This window comes from Bos indicus, chromosome 18, assembly GCF_029378745.1.
Source record: "Bos indicus isolate NIAB-ARS_2022 breed Sahiwal x Tharparkar chromosome 18, NIAB-ARS_B.indTharparkar_mat_pri_1.0, whole genome shotgun sequence".
NCBI lineage: Eukaryota > Metazoa > Chordata > Mammalia > Artiodactyla > Bovidae > Bos > Bos indicus.
In genome coordinates, this window is record NC_091777.1 from 43,125,675 (window position 1) to 43,142,964 (window position 17,290).

Below are 17,290 nucleotides of genomic sequence, written 5' to 3' on the forward strand. Positions count from 1 at the left end.
ACTGATTAGCAAATGAAGGAATGAAAAACTGGTGATTTGACATCCTCCACCCTAGGGAGGATGACTTCCCTGGTGGCTCAGACGGTAAGGCGTCTGTCTACAATGTGGGAGACCTGGGTTCGATCCCTGGGTCGGGAAGTTCCCCGGAGAAGGAAATGGCAACCCACTCCAGTACTCTTGCCTAGAAAATCCCATGGGCAGAGGAGCCTGGTATTCATGGGATCACAAAGAGTCGGACATGACTGAGCGACTTCAATTCACCCTAAGGTGGGGTGGCCTCAGGGCTTTCAAAGGCCAAATTCTTATATTTCAGTGGTTCTGCTTTTCCTCCAAACACTTCATCAATGATATAATAGCTGGGAGTCCTCTGGTGTATGTATCCCCACTTTGGATTCAGGGTCCCTAATCCAGGGATGGGTCCCACCATCACCCTGCACCCTTTCAGAAGAGCCCGTCCTGAATCCAATCCCCCAGGCACTCCTGTGCACTATTTCCCCTAGAGAAAATGAGAACTATTCCACATTAGATAGGATCAGACCTTCCCCATGCAAGAAGTGTCTGTTGACACCTTCTGAGAACCGAGTGCTCACAGGCAGCGGAGCTGGGACTTTTATCCTCCCAAAGCCACTCCAGAGGAGGCCCAGGCACTGCCCCCCTCTCAAAACCCTTCTTCCCTTTGATCTCATGTGATTCTCCCCAAAGTTGAGGGGCTTCCCTTGTGGCTCAGCCGGTAAAGAATCTGCCTGCAATGCAGGAGACCTGGGTTCGATCCCTGGGTTGGGAAGATCCCCTGGAGAAGGGAAAGGCTCCCCACTCTAGTATTCTGGCCTGGAGAACTTAATGGACTCTATAGTCCATGGGGTCGCCAAGAGTCAGACACGACTGAGCGACTTTCACTTCACTTCATTTCAAACTTGTGAGTAAGCGAGATCTAACACGTTAATGTGTACGTGCAACAAATCCTACTAGTGTCCAGGGTCATCGGCATTGTGTCTGGTGGTTCCACTGCTGCTGCTGCTGCTGCTAAGTCGCTTCAGTCGTGTCCGACTCTGTGCGACCCCAGAGACGGCAGCCCACCAGGCTCTGCCGGCCCTGGGATTCTCCAGGCAAGAACACTGGAGTGGGTTGCCATTTCTTCCTCCCATGCATGAAAGTGAAAAGTGAAAGTGAAGTCACTCAGTCGTGTCCACAGCAATTACACCCAAATCTTGACTGTCTGTCCTCAGGGGCCCTGTTCATCGTTTCTCTCCACCTGGACTACAAGCCCCCTGAGGCCTAAATTGGGACACCTCCCCCAACATATGTAAATAAGAGTTCACTAAAGAGCACCAAAAATAGAGAGTGCTGGTAGACCAGCAAGCCATCCTGTTTGGCTGATATATAGATACACCAGGAAGAAAGAAATGATATAGGAGAAAAAATGAAAAAGTAGTTTGGAAGAGGGGAAGAGTCATATGTAGAAACAAAGAAAGATTAAGGGCAAAAATTCATTAAGATCTTTCAAAAAAAAAAAAAACTATTCATGGTATGTGCAGGAGTGAGGGGCTAGAAGGTTAAGCAGAGCTGTCCTCTTGGCCTGAACAGTCTAGTCTTACATCATCCCTCTCTGCTATCTCTCCATGCTGTAAACCATAAGCAGCTCCATTCCAGCAATTTCCAGGAACAACCAGCTGTCCAACCCTAGAAAAATCACCCTCAGATGCAATGATGGTCATCAGAGCAGTGTCACCCCAAGTCCTGAGGAAATCCAGGCTGGAGGCAGCTCTGGTCCCTCAATAGAGGTTTACCAAATGCCCTTGGCAGACTTCCCTGTGCCAGGCAGAATCTGGAAGGAAACTGCCTTACAATCCTTCTGCTGTCCTTATTGCTTCTTAGTCAAGCTCACCTTTGGCCTCTTGGAAAGCCAACTACCTGAAGTCACAATAAAAAGCCCATGTGCACACATGCATGCCTTACCCCTGGGGCTTCCCGGGTGGCGCTAGTGGTAATGAAACCTGCCTGCCAATGCAGGAGACGCAAGAGGGGTGGGTTTGATCCCTGGGTGGAGAAGATCTCCTAGAGTAGGAAATGGCAACCCACTCCAGTATTCTTTTTGTAATTATTATTTATTTACTTTAATTGAAGGCTAATTACTTTACAATATTGTGGTGGTTTTTGCCATACAGTTTCACTCCAGTATTCTTGCCTGGAAAATCCCATGGACAGAGGAGCCTGGCGGGCTACAGTTATGGGGCTGCAAAGAGTCAGTTCAGACATGACTGAGCAACTGAGCACGGGCCTTACCCCTAATGGGTGGGCACAGGAGATATTATTCAGAAAGCTGAGGTAGGGACTTCCCTGGTGGTCCAGTGGTTAAGACTCTGTACTCCCAATGCAGGGGTCCCAGGTTCAATCCCTGGTCAGGGAATGAGATCCCACATGCCGTAACTCAAAGTCCTGCATGCTGCAACTAAGACCCAGAGTAGCCAAATAATTTTTTTTTTTTTTTTTTAAAGAAAGCTGAGGTAGTCTATGTGATAAACGGACAGGGCTCCAAAGGTCCCCTGCCATTTCTGTGGACCACCCCAGAGTTCAAGTCCAGAACAAGAGCCTAGAGGTCTCTGAAAGCCCCCATGGGGTACCCCCTTGGTCACTGACAGCCTGCCCTTTTCTTCATGTTTTGAAGGGCTTTTCATATACACAGACTTCTTCATCAGCAAGTCTGAATTTATAAACAGTTACTCTTATTCAGGAAAGCAGAGATGAGCAGTTTTATGTAAAAGTTACATCTCCATTTAAGAAAAAATATATAATTCCACATTCTACTGTCCCTCGAACTTTATTCCCATTTATGTAGATCTTAATACAGTTATATAGTCGCAGGGCTAACGTCCCCTTTGGATGGTAATGAGGTCCTCTTGAACCCTTTAGCTGCTATAAAGTATGCAGAAGTTAAATGCACAGATGGAAAAAAATTTGTCTCAATTTTATACTTCTGCAAAATGGTAATTTTGTACTTAAAATGTACAAGATGGATGTTCAGAAATATAGGCTGATAGCCTAAATTATATTTGGTCATAATTTATGTAGTACAGTCCCAAAGAGATACAAAAAGGCAGAGCATAATTTATCTGCTGGAATCAGCGATAGCTTTGCTAAAACTACCATTTAGTCCATCCCCCACAGTTTTGAGCGGCCTCCGTCCTCAGGGCTCACTCTATTTAAGTTCCCCATACTGCTGTTTGATCACATATTGTAGTCTATAATTTGCCTATCATCTGAAGCAAATTTAGGTCCCAGAAGTTATGATCTCTATGTAGCAACCACTTTATTTGGTAAATGCAAAATATTTATAGCAATATAAAAACCAGATGAAAATAAAATTCCTATAATCATTGGAACATACACACTTTATCACTGGGGCTCATAACGACCGTCAGAGAAGAACTAGCATGTTGCCTAACAAAATTACCTTTGGGTGTGTACTTGAACTTGCTGATGCTCGAGAACCAGAGAAACATGTTCTCCAGCATCCTTTTCATCCTGCCAGTGGCAGGAAATGCCAAGCATGGGCTCTAGATAGGGTTGCCCAAAAGGAAATTAGATGAAAGGCAATGGGCAGGTAAGTTGTTGTGGCACCTTGGATATGGAAAGGAATTTCCAAGTAGAAACAAATCAGCTGGTGAGGGCACTGCTCTGGACAGGCTCACCCCCTTTCAGCCAGGGACACTGACCAAATAATGAATGTTGACCATAACCCCATCTTTGACCCAAGTGAATTTCCACGTTGATGAAATGGCTTGGCTTCTTCTTTGGGCCGTCTTTCAATGCCAGCCTTCTCACACCTCTAATTGTTTCTCTTTGTGTTTCCAAAATGTTCATGTGGGAGATGGTCAGGCCGGACCCTACAGAAGACCTGAGACACAGTCTGTCAATAGCTCCTTTAAAAAGCAGCTAGCTCTTCAAAAGAGTGTGGGGAGAAGCAGAGAGAAGATAGACCTCAACTAGAATGGACATCTGGAAACCAGAGTGATGGCATCTATGCAGTTAATAACAAAACACTTGTTGAGTGCATGTTCCATAGATAATATTCCTTATAACAACCCTGAAAGGTAGAGTTTGTCTTTCTTTCATGATCTATATGCAAATTAAGATGCAGAGAGTTTGGTCGGTCAATTAAGGGGTGTAGGTGGATGTAACAACCAGGTCTGACACCATTCAAAATGGTGGTCTCACCTGCTGAATTTTTCCATGAGCCAACACAGGACATCAAGCTTTCCAAGACACCTCTGCAAGAATATTGCTTCTCTATCCTCAGAATTGTCTCCACCCATCTCCCCCTCCTTCCATGCAGCCCTCAAGGTTGCCTTCAGCTGAGTGAAGATGAAATAGAGCCCCAGATACATCTCTCAGATAAAAACTTCAACTGAAGCCTCATATATTTCATAGATACTAAAGAGCTCATGGCTCTTTGAAGACGAGTGTTAGTATTAATCATTGTAGTTGTTCAGATCATTTCCTCGTTTTTAACATCACCCAAGCCCTCCCACCAAAAAGGCACCATTTCTGGGTCCTAGGGAGCCAGACCCTAAAGGATGCACTGGAATTCTCTGGATACTTACTTCCTTCTTCCTTGCAACTTATTTCCAGTTTCAGATACTTAAGTCTAAGAGAATATCCCGTTTTCAATTCTTTTTTGCCCCCAAAATGCTTAAGCACACATTTCATAGAATTCTGCTTAAATCCAAGTGTAATTTTACAAGGTCTCTTTTAAACACTGTTTTTCCATACATCACACTGAAAAGAGGGAAAGAAAAAGACCCCAAAATAAATGCACAACCCAAAATTAAAGAGGACGTAAGAAGGGCAAAGGAAATACCTTAGGCTAATTTATCCCCAGGTTCTATAATTGCTTCAAGACCAAATATAGGCTGTGAAAGTATCTGAGTGGGAAGAAACTCTTAACACACGAGAACTGTTCTGCAGTGGGAGAAACTAAGGTTCAGAAAAGAGACATAATAAACCAGTAAGGAGAACAATTATGTTGTGATTTGGGTCTTCCCAGGTAGCATGTGAACAATGAGTGTGTCCTTCAGTTCAGTTCAGTCGCTCAGTCGTGCCTGACTCTTTGCGACCCCATGAATTGCAGCACACCAGGCCTCCCTGTCCATCACCAACTCCCAGAGTTCACTCAAACTCACGTCCATCGAGTCGGTGATGCCATCCAGCCATCTCATCCTCTGTCATCCCCTTCTCCTCCTGCCCCCAATCCCTCCCAGCATCAGGGTCTTTTCCAATGAGTCAACTCTTCGCATGAGCTGGCCAAAGTATTGGAGTTTCAGCTTTAGCATCAGTCCTTCCAGTGAACACCCAGGACTGATCTCCTTTAGAATGGACTGGTTGGATCTCCTTGCAGATCCACACACACTTGCAAAGAGTGTGTCCTTACCCTGCTGTATTTAAACTGGAGAACCCACAAGGCCCTACTCCATAGCACAGGGAACTCTGCTCAACGTTACGTGGCAGCCTAGATGGGAGGGGAGTGTGGGGGAGAATGGATACATGTATGTGTGTGGCTGAGTCCCTTCCCTGTTCACCTGAAACTATCACAACATTGTTAATCAGATATATTTCAATACAAAATAAAAAGGATTTTTTTAAAAAATTTGAGTGTGTTCCCAAAAGTCAATACCTATTGCACTTAGAGGTGATGTCAAGAATATGTGACTTACAGAATCATCCATAATGAGTCACCAAGCCCTCCTCCAGCCTGGGAAAGACTTGAAGGCAAGTCTGTGAGAGACTGATGGATTTCATTCATCTGTGGCCTGCCAATCCGCCCTCCTCCCCATGCAGAAGCAGAAGGAGGAAGGGAGCAACACTGACTTTTGTCAGAAGCCTGCCTTGCGGGCATTTGGTTTGCGTTCTCTCTTTTGATCATAAATAATCTTGTGAGTGATTCCATTGCACGGGCACAGTACAGGTGCTCTACTACAAAGGCCAACTACTTTCACAAGGACACACACAAACGGATCACAATTCATATAGAAATGCTACTATAGAGGTTATTCCAGGGGGATAAACTACTAATGATACCTGGGTAGGGGTGGGGGACACCACATTCAAGTTGAATCTTGCAAGATGGGATGGTATTTGTGATCATAGTTCAAGGAAGGGACAGAAGTGCACAAGTCCAGAGAAGAGGTGCTTTAGAACCCCACAGGAAGTGCTTCTCCAAGTGCTGAGCCAAAGGGCTGTGTTGTTCATCACCTTCTCAGAAGTCATTCAAACCAGCACCGCCTCCCCGCCACTCTACAGTCAGGAGCTCTTGATATGCAATATTAGAGAGTGCCAGGATGGGAAAGGCACCGCATAAAATCAAATTCTTTTCTATTTTAAGTTGAGTGGTGCACCGGTTCAGCTTTAAAACCTAATTTCTTAAAAGTTTCAAAGGGGAAAAAAATGTGCCTGTGCAATTGGAATCGAGTCCACATAAATTAACAGGCCGGCTCTCCGTATCCATCTTTCAGAACTTGCCCTGATTGTTCATTTTAATCAAGCGGCCCACATTCTTTGACTTTTCATCCTTCACTGCCCAGAATGATGCACTGCAGCTACTGATGACACGCAAATGTTAATTTTGCTCAAGTTCAAACATCGTCCAAAAAGGGCCTATTTTAAAGACTGCTTGGCAAACACCAGCTGAAAATGAGGATGAACAGAATCAAACACCACCAAGAAACTCAGAGGAGAGAAAGCTCTGGTCCTCTGGAAACTCACAAGTTTTCATCTCTAAATCCTCCATCTCTCCCAGGTCAAGGAGAATCGCTGATCTCTTGAGTCAGAAGGGAACTCAGATATCATCCCAGCCCTTCCAGAGGTCATTCAGCAAGGTCGTGCAGGAGCTAACAAACCCTTGGTAAAGGAGCCTTTTAGTAAATTGTGAAACCCAAGCCTTTCAAGTCTTTCTGTTATTTACCAGGCTTCAGGAAGAGGAAGGCATGTTGCACACATAGACACACACACGTTTAACTAACAGGCTTATGTAGACCTCAAGCGACCCGTCACCAATCACCTGCTACCTCGACCCTGCCTCTTCGGCATGGGAGGCCACCATTGCCTACGGAAGGACACAGAGTAACAGCTGCTCGGAGGGGCTGCAAAAGGAACTGCATGCTTGAGTGAGGAGCACCATCCCAGTTCCTCTCTAGAGCTTGTCAAAATCCCAACCGTGTCCACAGGCGTCTGATCAAGCAAGATTCAGATTCACATTCAGAAGTCATTTAGTGAGCACCTACTTTGCCAGGAGGTCCCATTGAAGTTATCTATGGGTATATTGTGTCATTTAATACAGCCACACATAAAGAAATTCATGTGTATTATAATCAAAGCAGTTTCATATTAAAATAGATTGGAAAGAAATTGAAGGAACTGGGACCCACTTAAAAACTCTGAAAACTTGTATAGACTTTGTCCCTCTTCACTCCCCTGGGTCACTTTCCATTGGATTATTGTGTTTTATTTTCTTCGTATTTCCTCATCACTGAAATTAACTGAAATATCATCTGTTTGTCTCTGCCCTACACCAAGAACCATCAGAAAATAATCTTATCTGTATCAATCACTACTGTGTCCCTAGAATACTCAAAGGATATCTTTGAATGAATGAATGAAATAATTATGATCTGTTTTTCACCGGGATTCTCCAAAGCTAGATCATGTCATAAAGCCCCCCAGCAGAAAAGGCAGGGGTCTGTGGGTCCCCAAAACTTGGAGAACCATGTCCCAGCAACATGGCCCTAGAGAATAACTTAGCTGAATACTGTGGTCCAGGCATCTCAGTGCCCTTGCCCCCAGAACGCCAGCATCATGTAAACAAAGCATCGGCAGTGACGAGTCCCGGTTTCCGCAGCCCATCAGATGAAACTGCTCACCGTGGCCGCCCATCTTCTGCCAAGAAGAGGCGAGACACTTCCACTGCGACGTCAAAAAAATGACTGCAGCTATTCCCTGAGCGATAACAGCCCATCTTGAAATGCGGGACATGTTTCCTTTGCCTTATAATAATTGCGTTCTGTCTTTTAACCCTCAAAGTGTTAAGTGTCGTCATTTCCTCTGGGGATGCAAAGATCTGGGGTTAACAACTTTCTCTTTTAAAAATTCATAAAGGTGCAAACAAACAGCCGTGCAGCCGATGGCTACACACGGGAAGAAGCCAAGGGAGAAAGAGGGAGAAAAAACAACCACCACCACGTTCTCCCCCACAGGACACTTGGCAATTAACTCCAGCTATGTCAGCAATTTTTTTGAAAAATTTCCTAAACATGGAGAAGGCTTATCCTCACCCTATGAAAGACAAAACCACTGCAGTGACTCTCCCATGCATTACAATGTGTGTGTCTTACTTCTTAACCAAGCCGCTAATCACGCAAATTATTGCAACTAATTACATCTGAAGGTCTAATTAATTCTTTCAGTACCACATCATTTAGTACGCATTCACAACACAGCACCTGTTTTGAAAATCCTTGCAGTTAATTTGTTTATAAACAAACACTATTTGCATAAAATGTTTAATGAATGGTTTAACAGTTAGTACAATACTCCAGTTTTGTCTTAGTAGATTTGAGGTCATCAAAGGCCACGATAAATTAATTTTAAACTATACAAATTAATTTAAATAGAATGTGTGAATTTCTCATTAATAAAGAAAACATTTCCAACATGTTAATTAATATCTCTGTAACAGGCTAATTACTGCCTGCACAACAAGTACATCTTGCGAGCAAACCTTAAAGATTTGGGGGGCAAGGGGGTGGGGACTATTTTAAAGCTGCAAGAAAAAGTGCAATTCAGAGAAAAACACCAGACCCAATTATTCTGAGGAATTTAGTGTTTCGAGCAGGCCAACCAGCCAAAGAAGTGATCCCCTCCCCTTGCTTTCCAGATACAGCACATTTCAGTCATCAAGAAAGAGACAGTTAAAAAATGTTTCTATCATGACTCCGCAAAGATGGGTAGAAGATGCTTGCCTTCTGGTAGAAACATGCAATTAAGGAAAATATTAGTTCTTCTGAAAGGAAAAGATCTCTCTTGTGAATTTAGGGCATACTGGCTGTATGTGTGCCCTAGTGGTAAATATGGATTTTATTAAATAAATCTGCATCTTAACAGCAGAATCTGAGGCTCAGCCACCATCATTTCCCCTGTGGTAAACCTTGGAAAGACACTTCATGTAGAAACTAAAGAGGAACAACATTATCGCTTGGCGTGGAGCACAGCCCTTACCAGAGCCATCACTGAAATATGTTCACAACCCTAAAGTTTGTTTCTGATTTGCAAGCATTTTCACATTTGATAAGCACCTGTTGTAAATTTACATCCACTCAGGAAGTATTCTTACGATAGGAAGCTGAGCATTGTAAAGCATATTTATATTCTTACCCTTGTGCAGCGTTGCCGCTTAATGCTCAGGCTGATGAAATCACTGGCTATACAGGACCCAACGGGAAGTGCAGCACCACCTAATTCTCATGGCATCATCCCTGAGGAACTGCAGGTCCCTTCCCCCTGGAAAGGATTTTACTGGCACTGATCAACAAGCACTTGGGTTTTAAGTCCATTAACTTGAAGTGTGTGCGTGTGCACGTGTGTGTGTTTGTGGAGGCTGTGGGGGTGGAATGACAGACAAAGAGAAGCACAGACTTCACACTTCCTTGAGATGTGCCATTACACTACAGAATCAAGAAACCATCCCCAAATAAGTAGGAGCCTCAGGCCCTGAGCGCCAGGGAAAAGCAGGCACAAGCCTCTGATGGAACCCAGATTTCCAATCTGGTGCCGCTGCCCACGGAAGGGAACCCACTGGCCACATTGGCCCTCGGTCCTGATGTTTCTTTACAGGCCCATGGAGAGTGAAAACGCCCCAGGCAGTCCACTGCCAGGCTGCCCCGGGGGGGCCTGCGGGCTGTGAGAATCCCCTGGCTTGGCTCTTTTGGCAGATCCGTGGCAGCCAACATCCATGTACCCAGGAGGGCCCCAGCTCTCCCGGCCCCACGGTTCCACCCAAAGCCAAGTATTTCCCAGAGACCCCAGGCACTGATGGCTGACACAGCAGAGGAATGATAAATTTCAGAAAAGGCAAGCAAGCCCGTGCTGCTCTTTTAAAACTCTTCATTCTTTCCAAGTTTCCCACAAACAGCCCCACAATAAAAACTCAGTGCTTGAGAGACAAACATTTCAAGAGGACAGGCAGGATGAGGAGAAACAAGCTCTTCGCCCTTAGGACACAGATGTAAGCTGCTTTACCTCTAAAATGCAAACAGACAAACCCCTAAGAGTCAGGGCAGTTAGCACCCAGGAGCTGGCACGGGCCGGGGGGGCAGGGGGGACTATCAGAGAACATCTTCCCATTCCAGAAAGAGCAGGAATGGGCACCTGGCTCTGCTGGAAAAGGTCAGAGAGCCTCGAAGCATAGATAGGACCAGGGAACCCTGACGGCCACGTGATTCCTAACTTCTCTCCAAAGTCGGCGGCAGAAGGCGTCCAGACGCCCCTCTCGCACAAGATCCTTCCCAGATCTGGAGCCTGGCCTTTTCCTCTCCCCATTAAAAATCACCAGCATTTCGCAAATAAAGGCGATCACCATGTGAAAAATTATCTTTTAAAATGGAGTTTAATTTGCATATAAGGAACGAGAGATTTATGACGAGCAGCATCGTCCAGTACTGCATCTGCCTAGCATCAGTCGTAATTTAGATTGTTTGTGACTGATCTTAAATTCTAAAGCTTGGAGAAGATGAAGTACTCTGTTGCTGTATTATTGTCAGGAGTCTAAGACTTACCAGAGATTTATTAGTAATCTTATCACAAACATGTCTCAAGTTTTTGCTTTTAATATGTGCCAAGCTCCTCTGAGGAATTTTCCTCGCTGCAATTATATTCCTCAATGCATGCATTCTGAAGCTGAGTTGATTTCCTTCCCAAAATAAAGCGACCTATCATTACACCACAGCAGCTCTTGTACATTTTTCCTCTGCTACTTAATAATCAATGTATTCATCATTAAAATCTGAGCCCTGAAGCAATGGTTTTTAGCATATTCTAATGACTAGCGACTTGCAAATTACAATGACCTTTCATGTACATTCTGTAAGCACCTTGTTCTAATGTGTACTGTATTTATAGTTTGCCAATACAAACTAGCCAAAGATTGGATAATTACTGTAATCTATTAGCTCGATTGCTTTCCCTGCTCATTTATAGCATGTGCCACGCAGGCCATTTTCAAAAGCTGGCCTATCTTTCATCTCCCGCAAGCTCAGAAAGTAAGGGATACTTCATCTTCACAATATACACACTTACTAACGTCTGAAGAGCGGCCCATCTCAGCTCAAGGAGGTTTCAAAAATAAAGAATCTTCCTTCCTATTAGTGTCATAATGCTATTTGTGACTGACAAAAAACACCGCTCCGAGAGTGTAAACTTTCGTTGAAGAATGTCAAGGCCAGTTCCATTTTCTGCCCATTACTCTGACCTCCAAATAGCATTTAATAAGATCTGCTTGTTTTCCTCACTTTGAAAGAAAAAGATAAAGGCACTTCCCTTAAACAAGAAACAATTTTTTCGCTATAAGTAAATGTTGCGAGGGAAGCATTAAACTTTTATTTTTTTTTTAAGCACGGTGCTGTGACCGGGGAGCCGATAAGAGCCGTGTGTTGGAAGTACCAGCTCAGGTCGCCCGCTGACCCTCCGTGACGGTGTATTTCAGGCAGTTATGGATAGATAACATTACAGACACTGGTAATTAAAACAACACTAATTTTGTCTCGGTGGCCACGCTTTGTTGTTAGAAGCCATCTATCATGGCCTTCACGCATCACACAATGAGAAGACATTTGTCTACGTATATTGTGCTTGGTCAACGGTTTTACGGATCTCCCCGCGTACCTGGACGCCCAGGCACTTTTAAAGACGTAGTGCTTTCATTTCTACTCTGGTGCTCTGATTAATAAAACATTTTGCATGCTTAGTCAAAACATGCTGCATTTTTTTTCCACCACATATATTCATGGGGGAAAAAAACCATGTTAGTTCCCTTCCTTTTAGCAAGAAAATAACAACAACTACAAAGAAATTCTCATTTGGATTGGAAGAGAAAGAAAAAAAAAATCAAAAATGGAAATATTTGCCTTCTCTGTAAAACAGAGAACAGCCTAATGGAGAGCATGATATTAAAACATACAGGCAACACAAAGCATCTCCTTTAAGACGATACATATTTTTGACTATATGTGCTGTTGATTCTTTCCCCTGCATCCATTTGTTTGATTTATGGACATTCTATTTCAACTTCCCCTTTTATTCCAACATCTACAGTTACATGAAGAGTGATGGCAAGTCAAATGTTTTTATATTTTGGTAATAAAAGCAAAAGAAAAGATGTAGTCCACAGGCACTCCCAGGAAATTAGGGGAGGCCGAGATGCAGACTGACTGGCGTAGTTCTGTTGTAATAAACTAAAGGGAAACTGTAATGGTGTATTTCTAGGGATCTTGACCAAGTGACACAAACAAGAGAAGCAGCAGACAGGACCATTTAACTTCAAACTCCACGGAAGCGAACCAAAACGTAGATTTCCTCCAGCAAGCCCGGCTGGCTACTGGGTGGCCATCTTCATTCCTCAGCAGAAAAGCCACCCCCTCAAGACGCTTCAGGCTCCCCCAACGGCATTTCTTATCGAGTGTCTAGAAGGTGGGCGCTGTTAGAATGCTTTTGTCTAGGTACAGATGATCACAGCCCCTTTTTCCCCTTTGGCTGCAGACGTACATGGAGTTTCAAATATTAGCTGGAACTCCGGTTCCTAATTGCTCTCTGAGGGAAGGGATCGTAAACGCAAGTATGGATGACAAAGATGCAGGCAGGAATCCTGCATCAAAGCTGTTTGCAAAGTGACACAACTAGTTATTAAAAAGTACATTTTTATTCTAGGCTTACAATTTGCATTCCTCAGAAACCCCATGGATTTTGAAATGCAACCACAGAAACATTGGGGTAACTGACCGTTCCTCATACCTACAAAGGAAAGACACCTCAGTATTTTCCCGGCCAGTTTAATACATTCAAGCACTTCTGTCAATAAAAGTAACCCACTCGTTTAAATGAGTTAATATTAGCACATCTTTCTTACCCGCTGCTATAAGCAGTCTGGCTGCAAGTAGGTAAGCAAAAAAGGCCAAGACAATGTGAGTTTATCTGGTCCCACCTGCATTTCTACTCCTGATTCTGCTGAAACAAATGGGAAAGAAAAACTTACTGACTTTTGGCAAACTACAAAGGTTAACTCTATTCATCATGGAGGAACGGATGCTAAGTGCTTTCTGTCTGTCCATATATTTTAAAGATTTAGAAGGCACCTGGTCGTGTTCTCAGGATAAAGACAGCCGTGTTCATCTTTGGCATATGCAGAGTTTTTCTCGCAGCTTTCTCTTTGTATTGCTGGAACTATTGAAATCCTTTTTGGACTAAGGAGTTCTGGAAACAAGGTTATTTTTCAGCGATATAAAAAGCCAAAGCTTTTCCTTCTTCGGATCTTTTGTGAAGTCTTTTAAGGTAAGTGAGAGGATGTGAAGGTGCCTTTACCCCTTGGAGGAGAAGCAGCTCACTCGCTGTAAAGGTAAGAATATAATTCTCATCACCCATATAGTGATAAGACGTGCCTCTCCTGATATCGATAAAGCCTTCCCTGGAGAAGATTTCCAGAGACTTGGAAGCAAGTGAACGGTACACTCAGAGGAAATACAAGGTGAAAGAAACCAGGTGGCCTGGTTTTTCGATCTTAACTCTTAAAGCAACAGCTTCCAAAGTTCAGAGCCCAAACTGCCATCTGCTATGTGGCCTCATAGGGGAAGGGACAAGGAAGTTTGGAACCTGATGACCTCCTTGGTGGCCATCAGAGCCTTTCTCTGCAGCATCCCATGTCCCACCTTTGCGACTCGCCCACCAACCAATCTTATCACTTTCTCCAACTCATTTACATGAATTTACTTTTTTGCCTTAAGAGGTGGTTCTATGTTAAAACACACAGTGCAATTTTATCTCCATAATATCACAAAAGAAATATTATGTTAGTATAAAGTTAAAAAAAAAAATGCTTTCAAAATCTGCTGCTCGGCTAGCAGCAAAGCGCTGCTCAAAAGCGCCACCCACAGGCGGGAGGGGTGTCAAGCCATTCTGGGAGTGATCGTTTTTGTTAATTTCAGCAATCCGAGTGTAAAAAATGACAACGCCACGCAAGTTGACGGAGGCTTTTGATTGAAGTGACTGATTGCCTCAGCTGCACCTGCGGAAAATTGATGACAATGCTGTCTAAACCATTCATTAGGATTGGGAACTTCACGGCGATGAACGCTGGATTCATAAATTTGCTAGACATGTGTTGTAGATAATATGACAAAGCACTGTTTCCAAATGAACATTTCTTTGACCTAATTTTATCGAAATCATGCGAAGGAAAGAAAGAATACTTGTTCCCAAACTCTTTGGGAACAGCTGCAACTAAAACTGAGTCTCTCTCATTCTCTTTCTCTCTCTCTCTCTTTGTCTTTCAAATAAATTTCAGTGAAACATATTTGGAATATATCTTCTGGTTTGCTTTAAAATATTTGTTAGAATGACAAGGCATCTATTTTTACCTCTTACGGACAATGTTACTCTCTTGTTTCTCAGATGAAGAAAAATTATTTTAAGGTTTTTTTCAAGATCCCAAATTTGCTAAATTGAGCACTCACAGAAAATAGATGGTACTACTAATAATAACACCTTCACAGACATCTTGGGAGGAACCATTTCAGTACCAATTGGACCTGCATTCTGTGAGAACTAGACGGGCTACAGGCTTCAAGGGAGGAGAAATCCCTTTAAAAATGGACCCTTCTTGTCAAAAAAGGTGAAACCAGGAAAAAATATGCCATCTGTACACATTTTATATAAGATTCTTGACGTGCTGTTGATTTTAACGTATTGAAACACTATCAATATTGAATGAAGCTTTTTCTGTGTGTCCAAAAAAAAAAAAAAAAAGGTTACTGAGAGGGGAGAGAGCATGGAAAGCATGGTGCTCAGACCTGGCTTTGCTTAGCTGCACGCAGGAAGGAAAGGCGGTGGCTGAATCCCTCTCCTAGAGCATTTCCCACTGGAGGTTTGACTTGTTAGGAAAGAGTTACGTTTTTAGAAAAGAATACCTGATACTAAAGAATCTGAAATTCTTGCTGTAGAAATAGATCTGACTCCTACAACAAGGACCCTCTGTCTTGTACTTGGAATCCCCCCCAAAAAAACAAAATGAATATTTATTAACCTAAGAAGAACCTGGCGCAGGTCGGTCCCATGCATCCCAATCTGCCAAACTGCTTCTAAATCTCTTCTCCGGCATTTAAAAGAAATCTATTTTTATAAATTCTCATGAATTTAGGTTTTACTACGAGTAAGGTAATTTCTGATTAGGCATCTTGATTTTTTTTTTTTCCTTCTCTTTTTTCCTGACGCGTCCTTGCAAATATCAGGTGCTTATGTTAACCCCGCGCCTGGGTGGAGAAGCACCTCAGGTGTGAACAGCGAAGCTAATGGAGCTGAGTTCTGCCAAGCATTTTCTTACTGCTCTAGCAGTTACTCTGAACTGGGAAACATTATCCAGACAAATCCAAACAGGGCTCTTTAAGGATGCTCTGCCCAAGCTGCTGCAGATACAAAATTACCAAATAGATATGCGAAAACCCCTGAATACAGAACATCCGAGTTGTCTTCTAATTGCTATGCTTCATTTTCTAATGGGGGAAATGTGTAAAACAAATAACAGGGGACGGGGAGCTCTGAACAGTAAAAGCAGAATATTCCTGTGTTTCAGTACATCATTTAACTCTCTAATTTAGCCAGATCTGGAAGCCTAGAGCTCCAGCTGCCTCTTGACTATTCAGACCCCATGTGTCTGCTTCACATTCGGGGCAATATGTTTAAAACAATTTCTAGTTTGTCTTGGGTGACCTTCACAATGAGAATTCCAGGCCTGCAAAACATCTGAGGTCAAACATGCATTGACCTCAACAGTCCACCAGCAAAGAGAGACACATGAGCCCTGACTGTACTGCCCAGTCCTGGGTACCGAGAGGAATAGAAGGGGACGACAGAGGATGAGATGGCTGGATGGCATCACTGACTCGATGGACGTGAGTCTCAGTGAACTCCGGGAGTTGGTGATAGACAGGGAGGCCTGGCGTGCTGCGATTCATGGGGTCGCAAAGAGTCGGACACGACTGAGCGACTGATCTGATCTGATCTGATCCTTGCCCTGGGAGATGTTACAATATGGTCAGGGGTGTGTGTGTGTGGGTGTGGGGGGGTGCATAGGGAGTGAGGAGCAAGGAAGTATGGGTGTAAAATATGCATAAATTCTTGACAGGGCAAGTAAAGAAAACCCTGATGTAGGGACATCCCTGGCAGTCCAGTGGTTAAGACTGAGCAGGGGGCACAGGATCCATCCCTGGTTGGGGAACTAAGATCCTGAATACTACATGGCACAGCCTAAAAAGGAAAAAAAAAAAAAATCTAATAAACTACTTTTTGAGCAAGCTCTGGGAGTTGGTGATGGACAGGGAAGTCTGGCATGCTACAGTCCATGAGATCGCAGAGAGTCAGACATGACTGAACGACTGAACTGAACTACTTTTAAATGCTGTTCAAAGAAAAGATAGAAAGAAAGAAAAAGAGGGAAACTCAGCTGCCCAGATGGCTCCACTCTAGGTTAGGTTGACTGGCAGCTCTTGGAAGATGGGGACAGGCAAACACAAACAGTAAAATCTTTGGAGGGAGGGGTAGCAGGGGCCTATATGGCAGAGATATATATACATATGTCTCCAAGGACACATACAGACTAACCTGGGCCTGCTCTTTCCTCCTGCAATTAATTCCCCTCCAACTGTTCTGGCATGGTTCAGCCAAGCAAAGACAAGAAGGGTGGTTCGGGGTGGACTCATTCCCCGCCAACCCTGGCTCTGGCCTGGGCAGACACCTGAGTCTGTAATCCCTGATGGAGATAACCACCGCCCCCACCGCCCCCACCTCCACCTTCCATTCTGGTACTTTTTCAGGAAGCCTTTCTTCTCAACATGAGAAAAAGAGTTCTTTTCCTCCAAGATCTTTAGCTGAGAATCATTTTGCTCATCCTATATGTGCTGGTAATTTCCTTTTTCCAATTCCTTTTGCTCAGAAAGCCTGTGTCATCAACATAGTTTGGGAGTCTACACTTCTTCCAGTG

At 43.8% G+C, this 17,290-nt stretch overlaps 1 non-coding gene across 1 annotated transcript; it reads left to right on the forward strand.

Annotated features, from left to right (window-relative positions):
• The first annotated feature begins 2,334 nt into the window (after positions 1–2,334).
• TRNAG-CCC (transfer RNA glycine (anticodon CCC)) lies at positions 2,335–2,407 on the forward strand. The gene has a single exon. It is a non-coding gene; the product is annotated as a tRNA-Gly (tRNA).
• Positions 2,408–17,290: the final 14,883 nt, after the last annotated feature.